General features: G+C 40.8%; 1 long non-coding RNA gene across 1 annotated transcript in view; it reads right to left on the bottom strand.

Moving 5' to 3' along the window:
- The window catches only part of LOC106148879, a 38,724-nt gene extending 13,817 nt beyond the window's left edge, over positions 1 to 24,907 (bottom strand). The window contains exons 1-2 of the long non-coding RNA XR_001234622.1: positions 24,824 to 24,907; positions 15,402 to 15,497 (exon numbers count right to left, since the gene is read on the bottom strand). This is a non-coding gene — a long non-coding RNA (uncharacterized LOC106148879). The remainder of the gene's footprint in view (positions 1 to 15,401; positions 15,498 to 24,823) is intronic.
- Positions 24,908 to 25,391: the final 484 nt, after the last annotated feature.

Here is a 25,391-nt window from a genome sequence, read left to right as displayed (position 1 = left end):
ATTTGAAATGTGAGTTTGGCCAGAAAGGAAGCTCCAGTAAAGCTGTGGACTGCAAAGATAGAGCAGAGGAGATCTCAATTGCTGAGAAGGAACATGAGAAGAGAAAAGACGGCCTGTAGGCATTACAAGAAGCAGCAAGTTTCCACCCTTTTCAGCCTCAAACTTGCAAAAGTGAAAGACTTCACTTTGCAAATAAAGCCACAGAGCACCATGTTCCCAAATGGTAGAGGCATAGAGAATTTTTTCCTCAGAGTCAGGTTCAGAGTGCCCAGAAATTTAGGCACTTGACCCCTGCAGCTAAGAGAGAGGGAAGTCTGGCTACTGCTGCAGCTGGCAGCAAACCTTGACATCAACCACATGGTACTGGTTTTAGGCACATGCAGAATGTACAAGTTGTGGGGTTAAGAAGGCTTCCATTCAGATTTCAGAGAGCCTGGAAGGCCATGCAGTGTGCCCCTAAAAGGGTAGTGTGTGAAGCTGTGATGGTGAAGCCAAAGGTGCTGTGGAGACCCCAAAAGTTTGGAAAAGCCAGGAACGTGGATCATCTAAGGAAACCTGCAAGGAAGGAGCAGAGCACACCCAAGAGAAAAGCCCTGGGAGCTACAACCACCAGAAGTGCTGTAGGGGCAGAACCACCCAAACCCTTTGGAGCTCACAACTTACCACAGATGGCCACTGATGCTGCACATAGAATTATTGGAATTAATGTTTGCCCTGCTGGATTTTGGACTTGCTTTGGCCCCAATCCTTTATATCCCCCTATTTGTACCTTTTGGTATGGAAATGTCTATCTCATGCCAATGAATGTTGGAAGTATTTAACTTTCTTTTCATTTGTGCAGGGACTCACAGCTAAGAGTTTGCCTTACATCTTGGAAGAGGCTTGTGACTTGGACTTGTCAGCAGTGCTGAAACTGTTAGGACTTTGGCAACTCTTAGAAATGGACTAAATGTCTTTTGCATAAAGGGAAGTATATAAGTCTTTAGAGGGCAGGGGCAGAATGTTATGGTTTGTGTCTAGATGTTCTCCCAAAGTCTCATATGGTCAGGGGGGTGGGCTTTTCAGGGGTGGCTGAATCTAGAGGTTATGATTGATTCAGTGTCTAGTGCTAGAACTGAGGGTATAAGTGCTGCACCTGCCTTAGGGCAAGTAGCCTGCATGCAATATAAGGAAGGAAAAGAGGTTTGCTCTGCCCCTTTTGCTCTTATTGCTTTTGCTGTCTTCTGCCGTCACCATGAATTATTGCCCCTCTGGCACACGAGCCTGTCTTGGAGCCAGCTGATTATGGACTAAAACCACCATAAACTGTAATCTAAATAAACTTTTCCCTCTTTAACTTTGAGTGTCAGTTATTTTGTCCTAGCAATGAGAGAAAAGTAACTAAGACAGAAGCCTGGCCTGGCTGAGTTGCACCTGGCTGGGTTTTAGCCAGGCATGGTGGTGCACACCTGTAATCCTAGCAGTTAGGAGGCTGAGGCAGGAGGATCAACATGAGTTTGAGGCCAGCCTGGGCTACATAGTGATTTCAAGGTCTGTCTGAACTACATAGTGAGACCCTGTCTCAAAAGCCAAAAAAAAAGAAAAAAAAAAAGAAAAAGAAAGAAAAAAAAAAAAAGAATGGCTGGATTTGAAAGTGCAGCATTAAGTATTAGACCCTAGCCCTGCCTATATCTATTACAGATCTGAGTTCTTATTGCTTTCCCTATCTACCAAAATTATCAAGGACACGTCTTATCACGGACAATGTCTCACCCTGGGGTAAACAGAGGGGCCTTTGGAATAAAGGGACCACAAGGCTAGGCAAAGAAAACTGACTTGCTGGGCTACAAAACTGTAGATCCCGGATGGAGGGGATTTTTTTCCTAGTTTTGGATTCATTTTTCTTCCTTCCTTCCTCCCCTTCTTTTTTTCTTTCATGCTTACTTTCCTCATTCTAGTTTATTGGGGGATGGGGAATTTTCTTTTGTCCTTTTTGTTACTCTTCTTTTTTATACTTTTTCCTTTAATTTTTTCTATTTTTTATTCTCCATACTAATTTTTTTCTCTCATTTTTATTTTATTTTCTATTTTGTTCTATTAGTCATTGATTTTTTTCTGTTACCTTTGTTTAATTCTACAAATGTCATCCTTATGGAGCCTTTATTCTCACTTTTCTGTCCTCCTCATCTCTTGTTTAATTTTTCAAATTTTTCTTCTGCATTCTCCCATTCTCAATCCCCTATGTCATTAATAGTATAACTATTAGGCTTTGTTGATCTTTAGACAGCTAAATCTATGTTACTAAATTATTTTCTATCATTAGCAGAGGTATAGTTATCACATTTAGTTGATATTTACTGTGTGGCAATATTTGGTTTGTCTTGATGTTTATACTCTAATTAGAGATTTATTGTCTAAAATTAAAGGTGATACATTATTGGTTCTTCTGGTATGCCAATATTCAGTTTGCCGTGGACAATGTTGCTATCACTGATTTACTTGATACTACCAGTGAACATAGGTGTTGCTATTAATCAGTTTTTTCTGTGTGCAAATACCCAAATTACCTTTAATATTGCTGTCAATTCCGAGAGAGCTAGGTGCTGGACCAGTTACACTGCATCCCCTCCTCCCAAATTAACAAATGTGGTCTGATATTGTGACAGAGGCAAAGAACTATAGTTAGCCATAACCTGCGTGCATCACTGAAAACCAGACTAACTAAAGAGATCTTCATACTAGCCACAAAGTCTTTCCACTATAAGCAACTGAAAACTAAACACAAAACAATGAAAACATGAGAATATAAAGCAAGAAAATGCCTCCCAAAACTCCCAACTTCCCTAAAGCTGATGCATGGGCATCAGCTCATCAGCTTTTGTGTTCCTCAATGGGGAGGAACACAAAAGCCGTGCAGCTGAATTTTTTGAAAGGGCAAAAGAAGACATCTTTTTTAAAAACAGATAAATAAGGTGCTTGGTGGGCTTACAGAAGATGTAACTAAACAGATAATGGAGATCATAAATAAAATATTAAGGGGGCTTAGAGAAGGAAGACACTAGCAAAAAGCTAGCTGAGCTAAACAAAATAATATAAAATGTGAATAACCAGTTTAGCAAAGACTTATAGTCATGCAAAGGTTCTATCCAGACTTATAGTCCATGCAAAGGTATTAAAAATTATGTTGGAGGTACAGGCAGCAGAAGCATACAATTTTAGGACAGAATATCAAAATTAGAATATAGGAATGCTTTCAAAGACCACTTACTCAGAAACAAGAGAACATAAAGCATGGATCCAACAGCTACTAGATGACTCAAAGAAGCCTAACATTAATTGGAATAAGTGGAAAATCAGAAGATATCAAAGAGGGCATTAAAAAACTTATTTACAGCAATAATAGCAGAGAACTTGCCAAATACTGGGAAAGCATTAAATGTACATATAAGTGAGGCATATAGAACCTCAAGTAGCCATGATCAAAAGAGTACCTCTCCATGTCACATGATAGTCAAAACCCAAGAAGTCCAAAACAGGGACAGAATCTTAAAAGCTGCTTGAGAAAAACAATGAATCAGTTATAAAGTTAAACCTATTAGAAGCACAGCAGATTTATCAACACAAACTTTAATGGCCAGTAGAGCTTGGACTGAAATGTTCCAGGTCCTAAAAGATAACAACTTTCAATCCAGACTCACATATCCTAGAAAACTTTCTTTCAAAATTGATAGAGAAATAAGGTATTTCCATGACAAAGAGCACCCAAGAAATTCATGACCACCAAACCAGCATTCCAAATACTTCTCAAGGATATCCTAGAAAGAGACAATGAACCCAATAATACCAACAAGTCTAATAGAATGAATACACCAGGAAAAGGTGAGCAGTTAAACAGGAATAGGGGAAGAGGGGTTCAGCAATGGGAAAGAATGCAATGACAGGAATAAGTCTTATTTTAGTAATAATTCTCCATGAGGATGGTCTCAATTCCCCAATCAAAAGACATGTATTGGCAGAATATATCAAGAAAGAAAACCCAGTGACATGCGGTATACAATAAACACATTCAATAAAAAAAAGAAATACACATTAAAATCAAAGAATGGAAAACAATGTTCCATACAACAAGAACTCAAAAAATAAATAAATAAATAATTAAAAAGCATCATAGCACCCTAATTTCAGACACAGTGGATTTCAAGACAAAACTGATCAGAAGATGCAAAGAAGGGTACTCGCGCTGTAAGTACTCATAGCATGCCTTAGTTGTAAGTCCAAATAGTTGTTAAACAGGCAGATCATTAAAAGAGGAATATCTGTACACATTCATATGTTGGATAAGGGAAAAATTCAACAGGAAGAGATAACAATTATAAACATTATGCACCAAACACCAACTTCATATAAGAAATATTACTAGACCTTAAAAAAGTTCATATAAATAACACACTTATAATGGGGGACTTCAGTACCCTACTATCACAAATAGATCAACCAGAACAAAAAACATCAACAAAGAAATATCAGAGTTGAACAAAACCTCCAAGCAAAAGGATTTAATAGATACATACAGAGAATTCCACCCAACAACAACAAAATACAGCCATTATTTGTTCTGGTAGTGCATCTAGGTTGTTAAATGAATTAGCCACTAAAACAGGAATTGTATGCAGTGTGTACATTACAACATTCAGAACAAAAATAGTCAAAGGAAACTCTTAACTTCATGATTTTTCTTGTATTTTCATAACTCTTAGATGCAGTACTGTATTGCATAACAGAACATAAAACTATGGTACTGTACTATGCTGTACAATCATCAAAATTTACAGTACTGTATAAACTAGGTGTACTGGACAAAAAGAAAAAGATACTGAGGCTCTATAAACAAGATACAGAGAACTGTACAGAAAAAAAGACGGGTCTGAGTGGTGAGGTGCAAGTACTCACAGCGTGCCTCAGGTGTAAGTTCAAATAGTTGTAAACAGGCAGGTCATTATAAGAGGAATATCTGAATATCTGTACATATTCTTCTCAGCAGAGCATGGGACTTATCAGGGACTTGGCCTAGCTCCCAACCTACTAAAATGAGTAATGGCAAAGGCTTAAATAAAACAGGCAATGTAATATGACTTTGTGGAGAGTCTAGGAAGGTCGAACTCTCTAGGAGCTAAAACAAAGACTTTTCTAGATCACCTGTATTTATTGGGTTTTCAAACAAAGAAAAGGGATAGCTGTGATAAAGGCAGAAAAATGAGCAGAAGCTTGGAAAGGTAGATCAAAGACTTCTCCAAGCAGTAAATTTTGCCAATTAAGAGAACTGTTTGATCTCTAAGGTTGGCAGTTTATTGCTGTAGGATAGGGAGTGTCAGCAGTCAGCAAGTGCAGTGTTATCTTGTCTTCAGAGCCTGTGAATATGAGCTTTTCCAATATGGCCAGAGATCCCTACATGGTCAGCAACTTAACCTGGTCTCCAACAGGGACTTTCTCCCAGACAGACCACATAGTAGGCTATAAAGCATGCTTAGGTAAATCCAAACTGATTTTAATTATTCCAGTTATATTATCAGATCAGAGTGCGGTGAAACTAGAAATCAGTAAGAAAAGAAACCACAGAATTGTGTGAACACATGGAGATTAAACAATACCTTTCTGAATAATCAGTGGATCACAGATGAAACCACAAAAGAAATTAGACAGTTCCTAGAATCAAATGATATTGCCAGTACAACATACTACAACCTGAGGGACACAATGAAAGTAGTCCTACGAGGGAAATTTATAGCTGTGAATGCTGACATCAGAAAGACAGAGCAAGCCCAAAGAAATAACCTAATGATACACCTCAAAGCCCTAGAGAAACAAGAACAATTCAAATCCAAAGTTGGTAGGAAGAAGGAAGTAATAAAGATGGGGGAATAAATTAATTAAATTGAGAAAAATACAAAGATTCAAAACAATCTTTGAATACCAAGATTCAATTCAAAGACTCAAAAATACAAAGGTTCAATGAATCAAAGAGCTGGTTCTTTGAAAGAATAAACAAAATAGACAAATGCCTAACAAATCTAAAAAAAGGAAAGAAAAGGCCAAATCAGTGCAATCGAATAAAAGAGGTGAAAACACAATGGATACAGTTGAAATCTAAAATATTTTATATTTTGAAAAACTACTCCAAGAAATTGCAGAATCCAGAAAAAATGGATATATTTATAGATACATGTGAATTACCAAAACTGACACAAGAACTTGTAAAATTCCTGAATAACCTAATATCAGGCAATGAGATTATAAAAGTAATAATAATTAAAAAAAGCTACCAAATGAGAAAACTCCAGGTCCCAGTAGAATCACCACTGAATTCTACATGAATTTTGGGTAAAAATTAATCCCTGTACTCCTCAAACTCTTACTGAAATTGGTAGGGAAGGAGTAATTCCAAATTCTTCCCTGGAAGCTAGCATTACCCTGATTCCAAAGCCTGAAAGGACCCAACTAAAGAAGAGAATTACAGGCCAATCTTTTTAATAAATGTCAATGCAAAATCCTCAAAGAGATACTGGCAAAAAGGATGTAACAAATCATCAAAAAAAATCATATATCATGACCAAATTCGCCCCAGGAATGGAGAGTTGATTTAACATGTGCAGATCAGTAAATGTAATACATCTTATGAAAAGGAATAAGCAGGCCAGGCATGATGGTACATACCTGTAATCCCAGCACTTGGGAGGCTGAGGCAGGAGGACTGCCATAAGTTCAAGGCCAGCCTGCCCTATATAGCAAGACCCTGTCTCAAAAGAGAAAGAAGGAGAGAGAGAGAGAGAGAGAGAGAGAGAGAGAGAGAGAGAGAGAGAGAAGAGAAAGGGGGAGGGAGGAAGGAAAGAAGGAAGAAACAGAAGGAGGACAAAAATCATATGATCATCTCAATGCAGAAAAAGCCTATGACAAAATCCAAAATCCATTCATGATAAAACCCTGAAGAAAGTAGGTATTCTATAATGTTATCTTCATCTGATAAAAATCATCTATGACAAACCAATAACCAACATCATATCAATTGGAAAGAAGCTATAAGTTTTTCCTCTAAAATCAAGAACAAGCATAGATGTCCATTTTCACCACTCCTGTTCAATATAGTCCTCAAAACATTAGCCAGAGAAATCAGGCAAGAAATAAAGGAACATGTATAGGAAAAAAAGCCAAGTCATCATTACTTGCAGATGAGATGATCCTCTACATACAAAAAGAAAGTCCACCAAAAGACTCTGAGAATTAATAACCAAATTCAGTAGCATAGAAAGATAAAAGCCAACACACAAAAATCCATAGCATGCATATAAACCAATAATAAATTCACCAAGAAAGAGGTTAGGGAAACAATACCTTTCATAAGAGTATCAAGAAAAATTAAATAATTAGGAATTAATCCTACCAAGGAAGTGAAAGCCCTCTCCTACAAAAACTACAGTACTATGGAAAAGGCGATTAAAGAGGGCATCAGAGGGCTGGGGATTTAGCTCAGCGGCAAAGTGCCTGCCTGGCAAGCACAAGGTTGTGAGTTTGGTTCCCGGTACCAGAAAAAAACCAAAAAAAAAAAAAAAAAAAAAGACAAGAGGGCATCAGAAAGTGGAAAGACATCTCCTATCCCTGGATTGGTAGGCCCAGTATTGTCAAAATGGCCATACTTCCAAATGTAGTATACAAACTTAGCACAATCCCAATAAAAGTACCAATAGCATTCCTCACAGAACTAGAAAAGACAATCCTAAAATTCACATAGAACCAGAAGACACATAGAATAGCAATGGCAATTCTGGGCAACAAGGGCAAAGCTTGGGTCATCCCAATCATGGACTTAAATTACAAATCTGCAGTGATTTAAAAAAAAAAAAAAGCAATATAATATTAGCAACAAAACAGACATGTAGATCAGTGGAACAGCACAGAAGGTGCAGAAACAGCTCCAGGCACATTCAGCTACCTAATCACTGACAGAGGGGGTCAAAAACTTGTGCTGAAGTAACGATAGCCTCTTTAATGAATGGTGCTGGGAAAATTGTCTATGCATGTGCAGAAGACTGAGTCTAGACCTATATCTCTCGCAATATACTATATTAAAAAAGGATCAAAGACTGTCCCCTTATATTTGGGGTTTATATTCCAAGACCCCCAGTAGATGCCTGAAACTACATATAGGATTGTGTTAATATATATACTATTAAGTATGTTTTTTCCATACACATGTATGGCAGTTTTATTCATAAATGAATAATTATATATTAAACATGTTAATCACATCAATCATCCATAAATATTAATCAATATTAACATCAATATGTTAATAATTATTAACTATTATAAATATTAAATAATCACTAAATTTAATAGTTACTAAAACACTCAATCTGCCTGCTGGAAGATAAAGTTGGTAAAACTCTTGAATGTATAGATGTAGCCAAGGACTTTCTGAACAGCAGCCGGGTGCACAAGAACTAATGCCAAGAATCAACAAATAGGATTATATCAAATTAAAAAGTTTCTACACAGCAAAGGAGACAACCAAGAGAGCGAAGAGACAACCTACAGAATGGGAAAAATATTTTGTCAGCCTGCCCTCTGACCAAGAACTATCTACAATATATAAAGACACTCAAAAAAATTAGACCTCCCAAAGTAAAAGACCCAATCAAAAAATGGGCCGCTGAATTGAAAGATACTTGTCAACAGTTATACAAATGGCCAGTAACATATCCCCCAAATGTAAGGGGACAGTACTGTAAACACTTCAAATGGATGCAGTTTTCCTAATTTATTCTTTAATAAAGTGTAGGAGACCGTGACTGACCTCCATTGTATATTAGTAGCCGTCTTAAGCATTAAGTTTCTGTTGTCTGAGTTAAGTTTCTGTTAGATGCGCCTTTCCCTTTAAGTCAGGACTACCTATCGTTGCCTAGTTACTCCCGCCTCTAGAACTAGGACTGCCCACCGCTACCTAGTTACTTCCGCCTTTGTCAGGTTACTTGGTTACTCCGGCCTTAAGAACTTCCGTATTTCCCGCGCCCTATATATACGCAGTACTCCCCGCCAATAAACGAGACTTGATCAGAATCCTGTCTTGTCTCCATTCTTCGTGTCTCTCGTCCCTTTATAATCCCCACTCCCCTTCTAGGGTCCTCATTGACTGTATCCGCGGGCCGGGACAATAAAGTTGTTTGAAAAAAATGTGGTTGATGGCTGAAGCTATGGAGAGGTGATAACTGCAGCTACAAGTGCAAGTCAACAAGCTTAGTGGACCAGTTAACTTCGTCCCAAGGCGTTAACTGTTAGTTTGGAAGGTGGTGTGTCACTTGTTACATGCCTGATAACATTTCCTTTTATTTCATGGACTCATTGCTTGTGCAAGATTAACAACTGAGTTGAATATTGGAACTCAAAACTACTGAGTAGCCTTGACTAGTGATGATTAGTCTAGATCAGTGGTGGCGAACCTCGGGCACGCATGACACAGTGGCTGTTTGTATTACTGAAGGCTCTAAAAGGTTCACCATCCCTGGTCTAGATAATTTCTTAAAACGCCTTTCAACTCAGAAAGTAACATACGGATTAGTGCATCTGTTGAATTTAATTTCAGTGATAGTGTGGAGAGAATGCACTCCAAGAATGGCCTCTGGATTGGCAGCATCAGTGTCATTTTGGAGCCTGTGTCAGAAATTCTAGAGGTCAACCTATCTCCTCTATATCACTGGGGATGGGTCCCAGGAATCCGGCAGCAGTGCTTTATACCAGGAATTGAAAAGATGTGTATGTTTTTGGACTAGTGGGCGTACACACCATGGTCTGCATAGTGCAACAGCAACAAAACAATAACAAAGAACTTCATAATTAAAAACAAAAATAAGTTTAGTTAATTAAGTAATACTTAACATATTGCTAGGCATGGTGGTGCACACCTGTAATCTCAGCAGTTAGGAGCTTTAAGTTCAAGTAAGGGAGGATCACTGCAAGTTCGAGACCAGCCTGGGCCACAAACTGAATTCAAGGCCAGCCTGAACAGCAGAGTGAAGCCCTGTCTCAAAAAGACAACAACAACAAAAGTAATAGTGAATATAGAATACTACACTATTTTTAAATTTTATAACTAGTCAGATTTGACATTTAATAGTATACCTTAAATACTATTTTAGAGCAACTCCCAGGAAGGAAAGAAAGAAAAGAAAGGCAGTAATACAACTTATGTATTAGTCAAGCATTTAGAAACTGGTGTCTCACTCTTTTAGTAAAGCCACTGTCATTTGGAGGGGATAAAAGTACCCTTTAAATTAAAAATGCAGGCATCTTCCTGAAACACTTTGTTTCTGTAATCAGATCATGTCCTCCAGTCTCCCACCGAAGCACATGGTGTCTCCAGAAAGAGCCAAGAAGCCTCTGCTTTGGTATCTATGACTTTCCTCTGCTCTCTCTTATTGGTAGTCACTGGCAACCAAAACCCTCCCAACATGCGTTCTCTCAGCGTGAGCATTCCTTCCCCAAGGGCACCTTGTTCAGGACCTTTCTGTGCGTCCTTCCATCCATCTGAAACTTTCTGCCTCCTCTTGTCAATCAGGAGAACTTACCCAGCCATGAAGCTGAGCTCAAATGCTCTGTCTGCTGCATGCTCTCTTAGGAGAGGCAGATTTAGGGGCTTCTTCTCCTCCTGGATAGCACGCGCGCGCGCGCGCGCGCACACACACACACACACACACACACACAGAGAGAGATAGAAAGAGAAAGAGCTTTGCATACACATCTGCTATAGCCATTATCTCCCCCCCTTGCATATGTTTGTGTTCAAGTGTATTTCTTCACTGGGCTAACTCCCTTGAAGACAAGAATAATTCTTACCTTTGCATTCTCCACCACTGATCTACTGCCAGTAATAAAATATCATTTCAATGTACAGATTGAATAAGTGAATGGACCTGAACAAAATTCTGCAGTGTAGAAATGGGAACCAAAACTACTAACTGGCTACGTGAAGAGGTAGCATTTGACCTTAGTATTGAAGGTCATAGTTTTCTTGGCAGAAAAAAAAAGGGAGAGAATTATAAACAAAAAATAGCAAGACCAAAATATATGGCCTTTTCAGAGAGCAACTAACATCATAGATTCAGTGGAAGAGAGCAATGAAAGAGGAAGTGGGACCAAAATAAGGTGCTAATGAGTTCAAGTTCAGCCAGGGTAGTGGTGCACACGTGTAATGTCAGGTCTCTGGGAGGCTGAGACAGGAGGACTGCAGTTCAAGTTCTGCCTGGGCAATTTAGCAAAACCTAGTCTAGAAATAAAAAGGGATGGAGATGTAGTTCCGTGGTTAAGTGCCCCTGGGTCCAATACTCAGTCACGAGAGCGTGCGCACACACACACACACGCACACACACACACACTGAAGAGTTCAAGCCCATTCTTAACATAATGAAGGAATTTCAAGGAGGGGAAAGACATGATCATTCATGTTACTTTGACTGGAGATTGGCCAGGAGGAGATTAATGGAGTCAAGCCAATTTTAAAAATAATAGCCTCATGGAAACAAGCGTGGCGGGATGAGAGAAGCAAAGTAAATTTGAGAACCATGCTGGATCACGGGGACTTGGCAGCCAGCTGAACGTGGAAAGCAAGGAAGCCGACAAGTGAAGTGCTCTGACCTGGTGACTGAGGGGACACTTAGACATCACCACCTGGTGTGCCTGCTCTTCACAAGCAGGGTGCAGGCTCTGAGGGAGCAGAGTGTATTCTCGCGTCACCTACAGCTCCCGACACCAGTCACACACTCGAAGCCAGTAAACAGTTCTTGAAGAATTCATGTTTCTTATATTACCAAATATGTAGCAAGGGCAGTATCACAATACTGATGTCTTTTTCAGAGGTTCTCTGACTTTTTCGATTCTCAGTAGGTTTTCAACTCCATTATTCAACTGTACACCCAGGACGCCAACACACCACCGCACAAACTGAAATCTCCTTTAAGACTGAGCCCTGGGGGCGATAGCCAAAGGATGACTCTTTTTGGAGAGAGAGTTACGATAGCTCAGTCCTCTGAAAATGAATCCAAAAACAATAAAGGAAGCTGAATGGTTTTGGCAGTAGAAGGAAGGAAGCGAACCTACTAACAGGCGAATTGAAATCTTCAGAGAGACCCCTAACACACCGCTGGTGCAGTCCTGAGATAATAGCCTCGGTCAGAGCGGGACCACAAACCTCTACATTTCTTCATTCACCTGGCAGGACTAAAGAGATTTTATGCCTGGCAAGCTGTTTATCCTTTGGATGACATCGGCAAGAACAGCTACCTTTATCAATCAAGGATTTTCTGCACCTCAGCTTTTCCCCCACAGACTGCTGCAGCCTAACTCGGAACACTCACAACATATAAGAACTCATTGCTTCCCACCAAAACCCCACCCATTCCTTTATTTGGACGTAATCTTTCTGTCCTAATGAGCCGTTGCTCCATAAGAAGGGGCTGGCAGAAGAGTTGGGGCATCTTTAGGTCACTGAGTGCATTTGTGGAGGAGACTGTGACACCCCAGTGTGTGTGTGTGTGTGTGTGTGTGTGTGTGTGTGTGTGTGTGTATCTGTCTCTCTCTCCCCACCCCTACTTCCCAACCATGAGGGAAGTGATTTTCCTCTACCACTTGCTCCACCATGATGTGTTGCCTCATCAGAGGCCCCAAAACAAACAAGTCATGGACTGGAACCTTCAAAACTGTAAGCCAAAATAAACCTTTCTTCTTTATAAGTTGATTACCTCAGGTGTTTGTTCAGTAAGCTGACTGTCATAAAGGCTGACTGCTCCTTATCTAGAATACTGTCTGTGTCAATACACCATTAAAAAGGCATCTGCAGGCAAGTTGCTGCCCACAGAACCACAACTGCTACACAGGCAGAGGTTAAATATACAAAGTCACAGATTTGACAGTTGCCGTCATAGCCCATAGGATCATGTATCCATGCTACCTTTGTGCCAGGAAAATGTCCTCAGTTCTCAGGCCAAAGGGATGTTGGAAAAATGGCTCAGCAAAGTCAAGGTACAGATTTCTACTTCTCCCATTGAATATAGCTGTAACACCTGGACAGAATGCATGGAGCATTTATGTGAGGACTCTTCAAAGAGTCAACAGGAGCAGGAAGATTGGAGAAGGAACCGCAATTCAATTAACAAGTGAAAGACAGGCAATGGATATTAGCACAAGATGATTCATGTGCAACAGTTGTCTGACACGGACTTTAAAGCAACTTGCATAAAACATGCTCCAAGAAGGAAAAGGAAACATTCTACAGAGCCCTAGCTAAATCAATAAATAAATGAGATATAAAAGAAGAGTCAAATGTCTATTTTAGGACTGAAACATGCAATAATACAAATTAAAAACTCAGTTGGGCCTGATGGCACACACCTATAATCTCAGCACTCTGAGAAGCTGAGGCAGGAGAATCAAAGTCTGAATGCAACCTGGGCAATGTAGTGACTTAGCAAAACTCTGTCTCTAAATTTAAAAATATATATATATTTTTAAAAGGGCTACAGGTGTAGCTCAGGATGAAGACCTTGGGTTCAAGCCCAAGTACAGGAAAAAAAAAAACTCAGAAAACACCAAACAGGACAAATCTAAAGAAATCCTATGCAGATCTTATTCAAATTGCTCAAAAAAGAAAGAAGGAAGGAAGGAAGGAAAGAAGGAAGGAAGGAAGGAAGGAAGGAAGGAAGGAAGCAAAGAAGGAAGGAAGGAAGGAAGAAAGGAAGGAAGGAAGGAAGAAAGAAAGAAAGAAAGAAAGAAAGAAAGAAAGAAAGAAAGAAAGAAAGAAAGAAAGAAAAGCATAAACACAAAAGTCATGAAAGTAATCAGAAAGCCAAGCATGGTGATGCACACCTGTAATTCCATCTCTCGAGGCAGGAGCATCACAATGAGTTCAAGGCCAGCCTGGGCTACATAGTGAGTTAAAGACCAGCCTGAATTACAGAGTGAGAACCTGTCTCAAAAAAAAGAAAAAAGTAATCAGGAAAAAAAAAATGCACTATTTATATGGGAATAACAACTGAAGGACTATAGGATTCTTATCTGAAACAATTAGAGGTTAGACAATAGACCAATAGCAGTGTTACATGTTGAAAGGAAAAAAAGGAAAAGCTCATCCCAGAATTCTATATTCTGAGAAAATGTCCTTCAAGAGTGAAGGCGAAGGAAACTGACATGAATGAAAAGTAGGAGAATTGCTCTAGAAAAGTTGTGAAAGAAAGATGCAGGCAGCATTGCCCCATGGAAAAGCCAGTCACAGAAGGGCATGTACTGTATAGAGCTTGTTTGTATGGCACTCTCATAAATATAAAGCTATGCCAACGCAGAACAATCAGTGATTCCTAGGGGTTGAGGTGGGGTGGGGTGTGTTCAAATGGGCTGGCATGAGGGGATTTGGGAACGATGGAGCCCGTGTGCACCCCGAGTCTCTGTGTACGTGTGGAACCCTACATACACACACAGGCAATCTTGTTGTGTGTTAAACTGTTTAAGTCAGCAACAGAGATGCTTCTCCTCCCAAACCCTCTAGCTCTTGACTACTACTTGGACTTTCACCACCTCCTTCCCACACCAGCTTATGAAGGTCAGCAGTGAGCTCAAGGCCAGTCTATTTCTGCCGCCCTTAAGGACAACCGTAGGCTGAATTTACCCTGCCCACGTGCCCTGATGCCCAATTCAGATAAAGAAAATAACACATATTTGAGCTGAACAATAAAGGAGAAGTCAGAAGGCATTTGTGAGACAGCCTTATTTCCACAAAAGCTAGAGCTCTCCTCCCATCACTTCTCTATCCAAACAAAGGTAAGAAAAAAAAAAAAAATGGACTATTCAGATCAGGATCACAACACCTCATCATTGGAGCACCAGCTTCTAGGTTTCCTTCCCAAGCTGCTACACCCACAAATGTGCAGCAAAACCCCAGTGGTCCCGGGAGCCTGTATTTACTGCACCACCCACCATCTTGTTTCAGATAGGATGTTCTCGTTGCAAAGACACTTTTGGTTAAAGTAATGGCTGTGGTTTGTCTATAAATTTTCCCCTAAAAATCTGTATGTCAAATCTTGGTCCTCATCCTATGGCACAGCTGCACTTTGCCTTTAAGGTAAAATCTAGTGAAAGACATTAAGTCATATGGGCAAAGAACTTAGGTCATTGAGGGCCTGTCCTTAGAGGGGATATGAGGACCCTGCCCCTCTCCTCTTTCTTGCTTCCCAGCTACCACAAGGTGGACAGCCTCTTCTACCACACACTATCACCATGATGTGCTGCACCGCCACAGGCCCAAGAGTAGTGTGGCCAGTGACCCTGACCTGAAGGCTCTGAAATTAAGAGCCAAAATAACCTTTCTTCCTTTGTAAGTTACTTACCTCGGGTTTTTTGTCACAGTGGTCCTTAGCTGACTAATACACTAATACTGCTCCTTTTGTGTTGAATGGTTGTCAGTATTTTTGCCCGTGGCATATCTATAGAAGAAAAAGGAAATTGCATGTTTGCCAGAGGAGGGATCACAAGAACATTAACACCACTGTAATACCATGGTTCTGCATTGTTTAAGGGTTGTGTTACTGTGACTCTCTTTGCTTAAGGCAGGAATTGTGCCTTTTTCAATTTTGTGTCTCCACAGAATTGCATGGTGTCAGACAGAGGTGCTCACATAAATGAAGGTGGTGAGGGAGGACAAGCGTGCACTTGTGAATGAACAAGTGAACTGTATGGCTGATTAAGCCAAGGTCTGCAAATGCAGCAGGTAGCCAGGCTCCTTTGCCCAAATGTGTCTCTTGCTGCTGGTGGGAGGTGCAGGGTGGTTGGGCTCATGGCATAGGGGAAAGGAGGGTGGCAACACAAGGACTGGTCTGGATTAATAAAGCAGAAGAATTGGGCCACAGCAGGGGATGGACCTAGCACCCTGCCCGTGGGTTGGCACAGGCAGTCCATCTCCGTGATTAGCAAAGGAAGAAAACTGGCAACAAAAGGTAAGGCTACAAATCACAGAGGTCCATTGTGAGCCAAAGCACTACATCTCTGAAGGGCTTTCTGTCAGACTAGGAGATTAGCTCAGTGGTAGAGTGCTTGCCTACTCTATGGAAGGCCCTGGGTTCAATCCCTGGCCCTGCTGGAGGTGAAGCATCCTGTCCCATGGGATGCTCTTTCAAATAAAGTCTCTTCTTCAGGTAGTTTAACACTCTATGTTCTATTTGTTTCTTTAAGATGCACAATACATATTTGTTTATTTCATCCTCTGAAAATTCCTATTAAAAAGAAGCAAGTTTTTAAAAAAATAGATTGAGATATAATTAACATAGACACAGATCTTATGTGTTCAGAGCAATGAGTTCTGAGAGGGGCAGGCTTTTTCACTCAGATTTTTCAGTTTTATCAGTTCTTTTATTTATATCAATAATTCAGCTTTTTTATTGCTGATGTGCGCATTAACAAATATACACAGTCATGTGACAATGACAAGGTTTATGTTGGGATGAAAACATTTTTAAGCAATTCTGTCATTGTTTGAACACCATAGAGGGTTTCACTCACACAAACTAAGGAAGCTACATCACTAGAAAATATACTGTTATGGGACCACCATGGTAAATATGGGGCATCTTTGACCAAAACATTATGTGATGTGTGACTGTTATGCCACAATTTGTTTATTCATTCTCCTGTTCATAGACATGTGAATTATTTCCAGGTTTTGACTATTTGTGGATAAGGCTGGTATGAACATTTCTATATTAGTCTTTGTGCGGATATGTTTTTATTGGGTAAATACCTAGAAATGGAATTGCCTGGACACATATATAGAGGTTTAATTTTATAAGAAGTGCCAAACAGTTCTCCAAAGTAGTTGCACCTACTTAACTTTTTTTTTGGTCTCTTTTGAGACATGGCCTTGCTATGCAGTTTAGGCTGGCCTTGAACTCCCTTTGTAGCACACGCTGGTCTCAAACTCGCAACAATCCTCCTGCCTCAGCCTCCCAGGTGCTGGTATTTCAACCTTGCACCACCATGCCTGGCCCTACTTAATCCTTTGAACTTCAGATTTCCAATTTTTATCTGATCACAGAGTCCCACACACCCAAAAACGAAGCAGGTTGGATCAGGTAGCACCAAGATTCTTCTCTGATTTATGCAGTGAGAGAAGACCGTGTGAAGTAGAATTGTCGGGGTTTTGAGAAATTTTACAAAGATTATAGGGCAAAGCACATGAAGTGAAGTCCAGGAAGAGCAGAAAACATGAAAGGGTAGAGACTGTAAACATTGCTGAATACAGTTAGTGCAGAAAAGTTGCTGCAAGGCAGTCATTCCAACAGAGACATGAAAAAAGGGACATTCGGGCCAGAGGGACTCTGAGTTACCAAAGATAAAAATGATCAAAGCAGACACAGTATCATACAGGAGATGCCAGAAATTTTGAGGAAGGCTGTTTTGGCCTGGGAGCATCAATAGTAATAAGATATTTAAAAAATCCTTTAAGAATTCTGCTTTTTTAAAAGAGGGTTTGGAGTAAAAACGAATATAAGATGCTGTACAACTGCATTTACTCTAATTCCATTGGTTAAGAATTTTATCTCCAGTGGTGTAGCACTGTGGGACACGATACTTTGTGGATGCCTTGCACGCCTGTGCATCTTGAGCAGAGGCACTGCGTGGCATTTGTTCTGGACTATCTTTTGAAAGATGTTTAATAACAAGCAACCTTAAAAAATAATCACATCTGCCTCTAGTGCAGACTTACCTACCTCCTAGGAAGGTGGAGACAACATCTACTCCTAAAGCAAAGGGCATGCCTGCTTACTGCCCTTTAGAAAAGATTCAGGTCCTCTAAATTCAGGATTTTTCTCCTGAAGGGCAACCCACTGCATGTGTGGGTATAATTTGACCTTCTTCAATCATCCTTTTGATACGTAGGAAAACAGCATAAATTTCAAAAGACTGGCTGAGAGTCAGTCTACTGTTGTAACGGTGAGCAATAAACTGCCTTCTCTGACCAGCAGTCCTGTCTTTTACCGTACCCAGGAAACTGTAATGAGGTAATTTGTGAGCTTGCAAGTGGGATAAAACCTCAGTCCCTTCAAATGTCTTGGAAATTATATGTGATTTCTTGAAAAATAGCAAAAATTCTTCCAAGACTAATTTGTTCACCAAGAGGAATTCAATCTAAAGTCAAGGGATTTCTTAAAAACAGAGGTTCAAGCAATTAAATGTTTTTCAATATGTTGCTAATTTCCAGACGTAGGCAATCAGGGACAAGTATTTTCCTACACTTTTTAGAAAGTTATTTTGCTGACACTAATTGGGAACCAACTCTCCCTTTGTTCTAGGAACTAATCTAATAAAACCTATCTCTTGAACCTTGGAGCACAAAGCAGCCAATGCAACCCAGTCTCCCTGCTGAAGTTAACTGTGCTGCTGAGGGCCAAGGTTCTCCTGCTTTAGACTTTCAGAGGCTAATTCTAGTATATGTGCTGCCAAAGCGAGCACTCAGAGGTTGGCTCTAAACTGCCCCAGGGAAACCCTGAGGGGCTTTCCTCTGTGGTTTCTGAAAGGCAGAGGACAAGTGTCTGTCCACATTGCAAATAGCTGGAGAGCAGGTGAACAAATCTCCAGCCAGACGGGAGACAGTCACTGGCAGGGTGCCTGCATTCTAACTTGCTGGGACTGTCCAACTTCTTCTTGTCCCCTGTTTGCACTGCAGGTCTAAATCCCATTTGAATGATTATCCACATCCAAAGAATTAGGTGACTCACTTTTTTTTTTTTTTTGGAACTGGGAATCAAACTCAGGGCCTTGCACTTGCCAGGCAGGCGCTGTGCCGCTGAGCATTAGCCCTAGCCCGATCCAAATAATTAGGAAATTTCTTTAACCCAACCCCTCAACCCAATCGTCACTACCCCTTTTGTTTTAGTCACTTCTTCACTTCTTCACCTTTTGTAAATGACTTAAATCATATGAGTACTTCCCAACCACCATCTTCTTGTGAGTGCTGTCCCCGCCTAAAACTATGACCTTCCTTCCCTGCTTTCTCTGCAACACCAGTGTCTCACCGGTCTCAAGGATGCAATTCTTTTTTCTAAGAGAATTTGAAGCTGATTCTTTTCTTCAAGTGTACTTAAATCAATTTGACCATTGTATCAGTCAGTGCTTACTAGAGAAACAGATTTATTGCAAGATATCCAAATATATAAGAATTTACAAGACTGGCTTACAATGGCCGTTCACAGAGTCAGATGTAGAAGAGTGAAAATAGTCTGTCTGTGCACTGAAGATCCAAAGCATCCAGTGGAAGGCTTGGAGCGCACTGTAGCATTCCATGCAAGTATCAGGAAGCCAAAGGGTCTCTGATGGAAGGCTGAAGGGTTTGCAACAGAAGACTGAAGGGTCTGTGCTGGGAGATGTACAAGGTCAAGGTAAAGAGAGCTCCTTCGAAGAAACAGAAGCCTTCCTTCTTCATTTCTTCTGTATAACATTCACATGACAACAGTCCTAGGGTGGGTCTTCTGTCTTCAGTAAATCCCCTCAGCCACACTCAGGACTATACTGCTCCAGTTGAGTTGGGCGTTTCTTACTCAAGTTGACACAATCAGGTAACTATCACAGCCACTGAAGTAAATGATTTCCTGAGATCCCTTTTAAATCTAGTATCTGTCATCTGATGTTTCACACTCATTTATTCTCTCACCTTAAAGCACACACATGCACTCAGGAAGAAACTGATAATGATCCTTTATATCACCCCTCTCCTCCAAAGACAAGTCCGTAAGTGTTAGTTCATAGGTCAATTCACTCCTAGATAATTCCCAATGTACAGTGTAGTTTACTTTGTATGTGCCACAGATGCAGTGTGCTCAGTCACACCCTTAAAGACCTGTTTCTTTCAAACCTGATGTGCAGTTCCCCTCTCTCCTCATTGCCTTTTGGGGGAAGGGGAGTTACCACACATATTACGCACCACATTGTGTGTCACTCACACGTACCCCAGAATTCATATGTTCGTACCCTCAATATTCCTGTATTTGAAGATAGGAACTTTAAGGAAGGAATGAAGGTTAAACAAGATTATAAGGATGAGATATAAGCCCTGTTATCGCTTATATCTAGATGTTTCCCCAAAGCCTCATGTGGTCATCGGTGGGGCTTTTAGGAGGTGGCCAGATCATGGGTGTGTGATACCATGTCGGTCTGCTAGAGAGCTTATAGGGAGGTGAAACCTGGTGGGAAGAGGTGGGTCAGTGTGGGCACAGTCTAAGGGTATATATCCCTCGTCCTCCCTTGATGGCTGCTGTGTCCTGCTTATGCCACGAACTCTTTCTCCTCTGCCATGCCATCCTGCCTTGCAACCAGCCAGCTGTGGACTGAAACCTCTACACACTGAGCCAAAATAAACCTTTCCTTTTTTACCTTGTGGGTGTTGGATGTTTTGCCCCAGCAATGTGAAAGTAACTAAGCCAGGCCCTAGTACTACAGGACTGGTGTCCTTCGGAGAAGAAGAAGAGAAACCAGAGAGCTTTCTCTTTTTCTTATTTCATGTACACACACACACACACACACACACACACACACACAGGGGAGGTCATGTAAGAGGACACAGCAAGAAGGCACAGTCTGTAAGCCAGGAAGAGAGGCCTCACCAGAAAAACAAAATTTCTTGGCACCTGGATATTCTCCAGCCTTTGAAACTGTGAGAAAATCAATGTCTGGTTTTCTAAACTGCTCAGTTGGTAGTATTTCACTATGACAGCGGAAGCTGACTAATGTAAGGTACATACCCTTGGTTGGTTCTTAACCTTGTTATGCCTAGCAAACTACTAAAATGCAACCTTTTTAGTATACTAGATAGAGTGTGCCTTCTTTTCTATACGGTACAGTCTACATATTATGCAAAGTAGGCATGAAACATTAAATTATTACAAAATGGTAAGGCTAGAAGTAAAGGTCACAGGTAAACACAAAATGATAGCTATTATCTGTATGAAAAAGGAACAGCAAATAAATGCACAAGTTGTTTCATTTGTATTTCAAAAAAGCTCTTCTTTGCTCTAACATGCTTATATCTTATTTATTCACCTTTAGCAGCCACTGCTAAATACAACTATTTTACAGTTATAAGCACAATTAACCTTCACGAAAAGGTCAGCCTTAGTCAATATTTTCATATGGGATTGCATATTTTCACTTCATCCAAAGGCATTAGCCATGTTCCACATCCTCAACAGCCACATGTGGCTGGTGGCTACTGTCCTGGATGGCACAGATATCAAGGATGTAGGAATGTAATAAAACCTGTGCAAAACTGAAGTTAATTCAGGGGCAGGGCTCCCTGGAGCGCCTGCAGTAGAGGAGGTGGGCAGGTCTGGAATAAGAATTTACTGCAAAAAGGGGGATAATTCACTAATGGTTCGTCATTCATATTTTGAATGTTGACTGCAGATTTTTGCTTAAGAACCAATCACTTTGAGATGATTAGGGATATTCAGTCTTGGGTTGGACCTTAAACAACATTAAAGATTACTGTTAATTTTGTCAGGTATGATAATAATATTGTGGTTGTGACTGTAAGTGGAGAAACAGAACTATTTAGGAGAAAAGAATGAGGAAGAAGAGAAGGAAGTGGAAAGAAAAATACTGAGAACTTTAATGAGGGACAGATACATGAGGCTAATTGTACCATACATCTAATTGTAGGTAATTTCAAAAATGCTTATTAACAAGTGATTGGAAAAATCATGTTGACAGGGCTGAGTATAGCTCAGTAGTAGAGCACTTGCCTAGCATGGATTCCTACATCCACCCAGCTCTGGGTTTCATTCCCAGGACCACAATCATCATCGTTGTCATCATCATCATCATCATCATCATCAGGGTCACCATCATGTGGGCAAACTTTTACTGAATGCCTAAAACAGAAGTCCATTGGTTGCCTGCTATTGTATCTAAAACTCTTACAGTTTGGGAAGGTTTCTTAAAGAAAGAAATGAATACAAAATGCTCTTGGATAAATCCATGAAGGGACACTCAACATCTCTGGCCATCAGAGAAATATAAATTAAAACAACACTGAGATTCCATTGTACCCTAGAAAGAATGGCTGTCCTCAAGAAATCAGATACTAATAAATGCTCGTGAGGCTGCAGGGCAAAAGGAACCCTTCTACATTGTTGGTGGGGATGTAAACTAGTGCAACTACTACGGAAAGCAGTGCGACAATGTCTCAAAAAACTGAGACTTGAAATTCCATTTGACCTGGCTCTTCCCCTGCATGATATCTTCCTAAAAGAGTTAATGTCATTATATGACAGTGATGCATGCATCCCCATGTTTATAGCCTCAGAAATTATAATAGGTAAATCTTGGAAGTGACCCATATATCCATCAACAGATGAGTGGATTAAGAAATTGGGGTATTCACACACAACTGAGTACTACTGTGCCATAAAGAAGAATAAACCTGGGGCTGGGGATTTAGCTCAGCGGCAAAGCGCCTGCCCGGCAAGCGCAAGGTCGTGAGTTCGGTTCCCGGTACCAGAGAAAAACCAAAAAAAAAAAAAAGAAGAATAAACCTGAGTCATTTGTAGGAATATGGATGCACCTTAAGGCTATAATGTGAAGTAAAACAAATCGGACACATGAGCTTAAATATCACATAGTTCCTCTTATATCAGAAACCTCAAATGGAAATCAAGAGCAACATAAAAGACAGGTAATAGAAAATAGCAAGATAAATCTTTCTCAAATGGGAAGGGGATCAAGAGATGGACAGAAGGGGAGGGAGGGAGGGGGAGGGGAGAGGAAGGGGATAAAAGAAGTAAGATGTATTGCTTACAAACACCAACTCCCCACAAGGAATGGAATCATTATGTATTGCAAACGTGTACTGTACTAATAAAAAAAGAAAAAATAAACTCTGCAAAACAAAATGGCCTTGGAAGGACCTATGCTGATGGGGATTTCCAAAGCTGGTGTCTCCTGTGCCTTCTGGTGGCCTCACCTCTGTCTCCCGTGGGTATGCACTGACGGGTTCCATGGTCTTTCCTTGTTTTGTTTTGTTTTTTTTTGTTGTTGTTGTTTTATTTTGTTTTGTTTTGCTTTTTGTCTTTTTGAGACAGGGTCTTACTATGCAGTTCAGGCTGGCCTTGAGCTCACTTTGTAGCCCAGGCTGGTCTCGGACTCACAACGATCCTCCTGCCTCAGCCTCCGGAGTGCTGGGATTACAGGTGTGCGCCACCACACTCGGCGGCCTTTCCTTGTTTGATGTTTTGTTGTTATCATTACCAGGAACATGTCACACATAACAAGAAGTTAGGGAGATTAAGGCAATAATGCTCTGTTCACCTCTCAGCCCCCCAGCTAACCACCAGTCCTAGGTTAGTCTTAGTTATCCATAATGAATGAACCACCCGTGCCCCTTTGTTACTAGGTTTTGGGGTGCTGGAATATCCTTCTAGAGGTGGTTTCTAGGTTCTTTCTGTCCTGAACAGAGAATTGGTCAAGACAAGTGCAGATGGTAGCAAGGTTTTATATTTATTGAAGGTAGGAAAATAAACATGCCCTGCAGAGCAAATTTGGGCCAAGAAAAAGGAAGAAAAGAGGTATACAGTACAGTGTGAAAGTGGCCTACTATGAAAGAACACAGTATCAGAAGCTCAACGGCAACTTTCCTTTTATATTTCCCACTTCTCAGGCCGAATAAGGCCTAGGCCAGTGGTGGCACTCCCACAGCACACGTGCAGCAGTGGACTGTTTGTTGTCATTGAAAGCTCTTAAAGGGTTCACCATCGCTGCTCTAGGCCATGGTATGGAAAACCCCCTTGAGTTCTCGGAAGAAGTCCACATCCGGGGCTTTGGGACCTGTTCTGCGCATGTGTCCTGGGATTTTCTAATTAACATGTCATACTTACCCGCCTCAGCCAATGCACTACACCCTATTTTCCAGCCTCACCTCCACATAAATTGTGTAATCTTGAAGCAAGCCCCTAATATCATTTATCTCTGCAATATTTCTCTATGCACTTCTGAAAGATAAGGGCTCTTTCAAAAAATATCCAACACCATTGTCACACAAAAATAAACAAGTGTCAGTGTTACATTTCTCAAATTGTCTCAAGAAAACTTCTTTTAGTGTGGTCAGATCAGGAACCAAACAAGATCCTATACATCACAGCTGACTGATACATCCCCTAAGTCTCTTTTAATCACAGCCCTGCCTTCCAAGTTTTTCATTTTCATTGCGACTTATTTGTGGAGGAAACTGGGTCATGTTGTCCCATAGGGTTCCCCACAGTCTGGATCTCACTAACTGCCTTCCTGTGGTGACACCTAGCACGGCATCTTGTCTTCTTGATGGCCTGTAAATTGGTAGCCACATTTAGAAGTTTGACGGGATTAGTGTTTGATTTCCTTCTGACACAAATTCCTCACAAGTGTGTACTTCCTGATCAGGAGGCTCAAGGTAAATTGTCTTTTTGTCCCGCGAGTAGCCATTGTGGATGTTCCTTAGATCCATTATTTCTCACTGCTTGTTCATTGTTTGATTTAAATCTGAGTGCCCATAGGCAAGGGTTACATACAGCCCAGGCTGCTCCCTTCCATGGGCCTCAGATCCACTTTACATTGTTACCTGGCTGGTCCCCAAGGACCGCTGGAAGGGCTAGGGCTGGGGACAGCAACAGACAAAGGCAGTGAAGGACAAGCTTTATCCTGATGGAGTTTATAGCACCATTAAAGACACAAGATGTAAACACATAAAAATAACCACGAGAGCTGTCAGAAAGCGGAACAAATAACTTACTCCACTGGCCGGACAGAGAGCAGTCCACACGGGAAGTCAGAAAGGACACTAACGCACACAGACTTGCTCCAACTGAGATGGAATACTATACTGATTACTGCTCCGTTCCCCTAGTTACGCTCCCGCCTGTTGCAAAATAACCTTTCCATTCTTCACACAGCGCATGTTGGCCATGCACAACCACCATCCTGGCTCCCTCTGGGATACATGCCACCTTGTGGTATAACCACGAGTTACAAGATGTCTTGCAATCGTGAAGAAGGAGGAAGCCGACAAGCATTACCAGCTGTCAGAGGTGTAGAAAGAGCGCTTGCTGCACGTCTGTTCTGTGTCGGGCACAGAGTTGAGCTCACTCATCTGCGTTTTCACACTCACTCTTCCTGCAGCCCTGCGAGGTCAGCACTTATGGGTGACGCGGGTTGGTGTTTACCTAGTATCTGCATGGGCCTTCTAGCTTTCTTTTTTAAATACAAAAAAATTAAAAACAAGATAATAGGAGGGTAACAATGGTTAATACATTGCGCATTATTATCTTTAAATTTGCTACTCAGAGTCCAAGATACAGGCC

Source organism: Chinchilla lanigera, unplaced genomic scaffold (genome assembly GCF_000276665.1).
Source record: "Chinchilla lanigera isolate Chin_1 unplaced genomic scaffold, ChiLan1.0 scaffold00030, whole genome shotgun sequence".
Classification (NCBI taxonomy): domain Eukaryota; kingdom Metazoa; phylum Chordata; class Mammalia; order Rodentia; family Chinchillidae; genus Chinchilla; species Chinchilla lanigera.
Note: the sequence above shows the minus strand (reverse complement) of the source record. Positions and strands in the feature narration are given on the sequence as shown.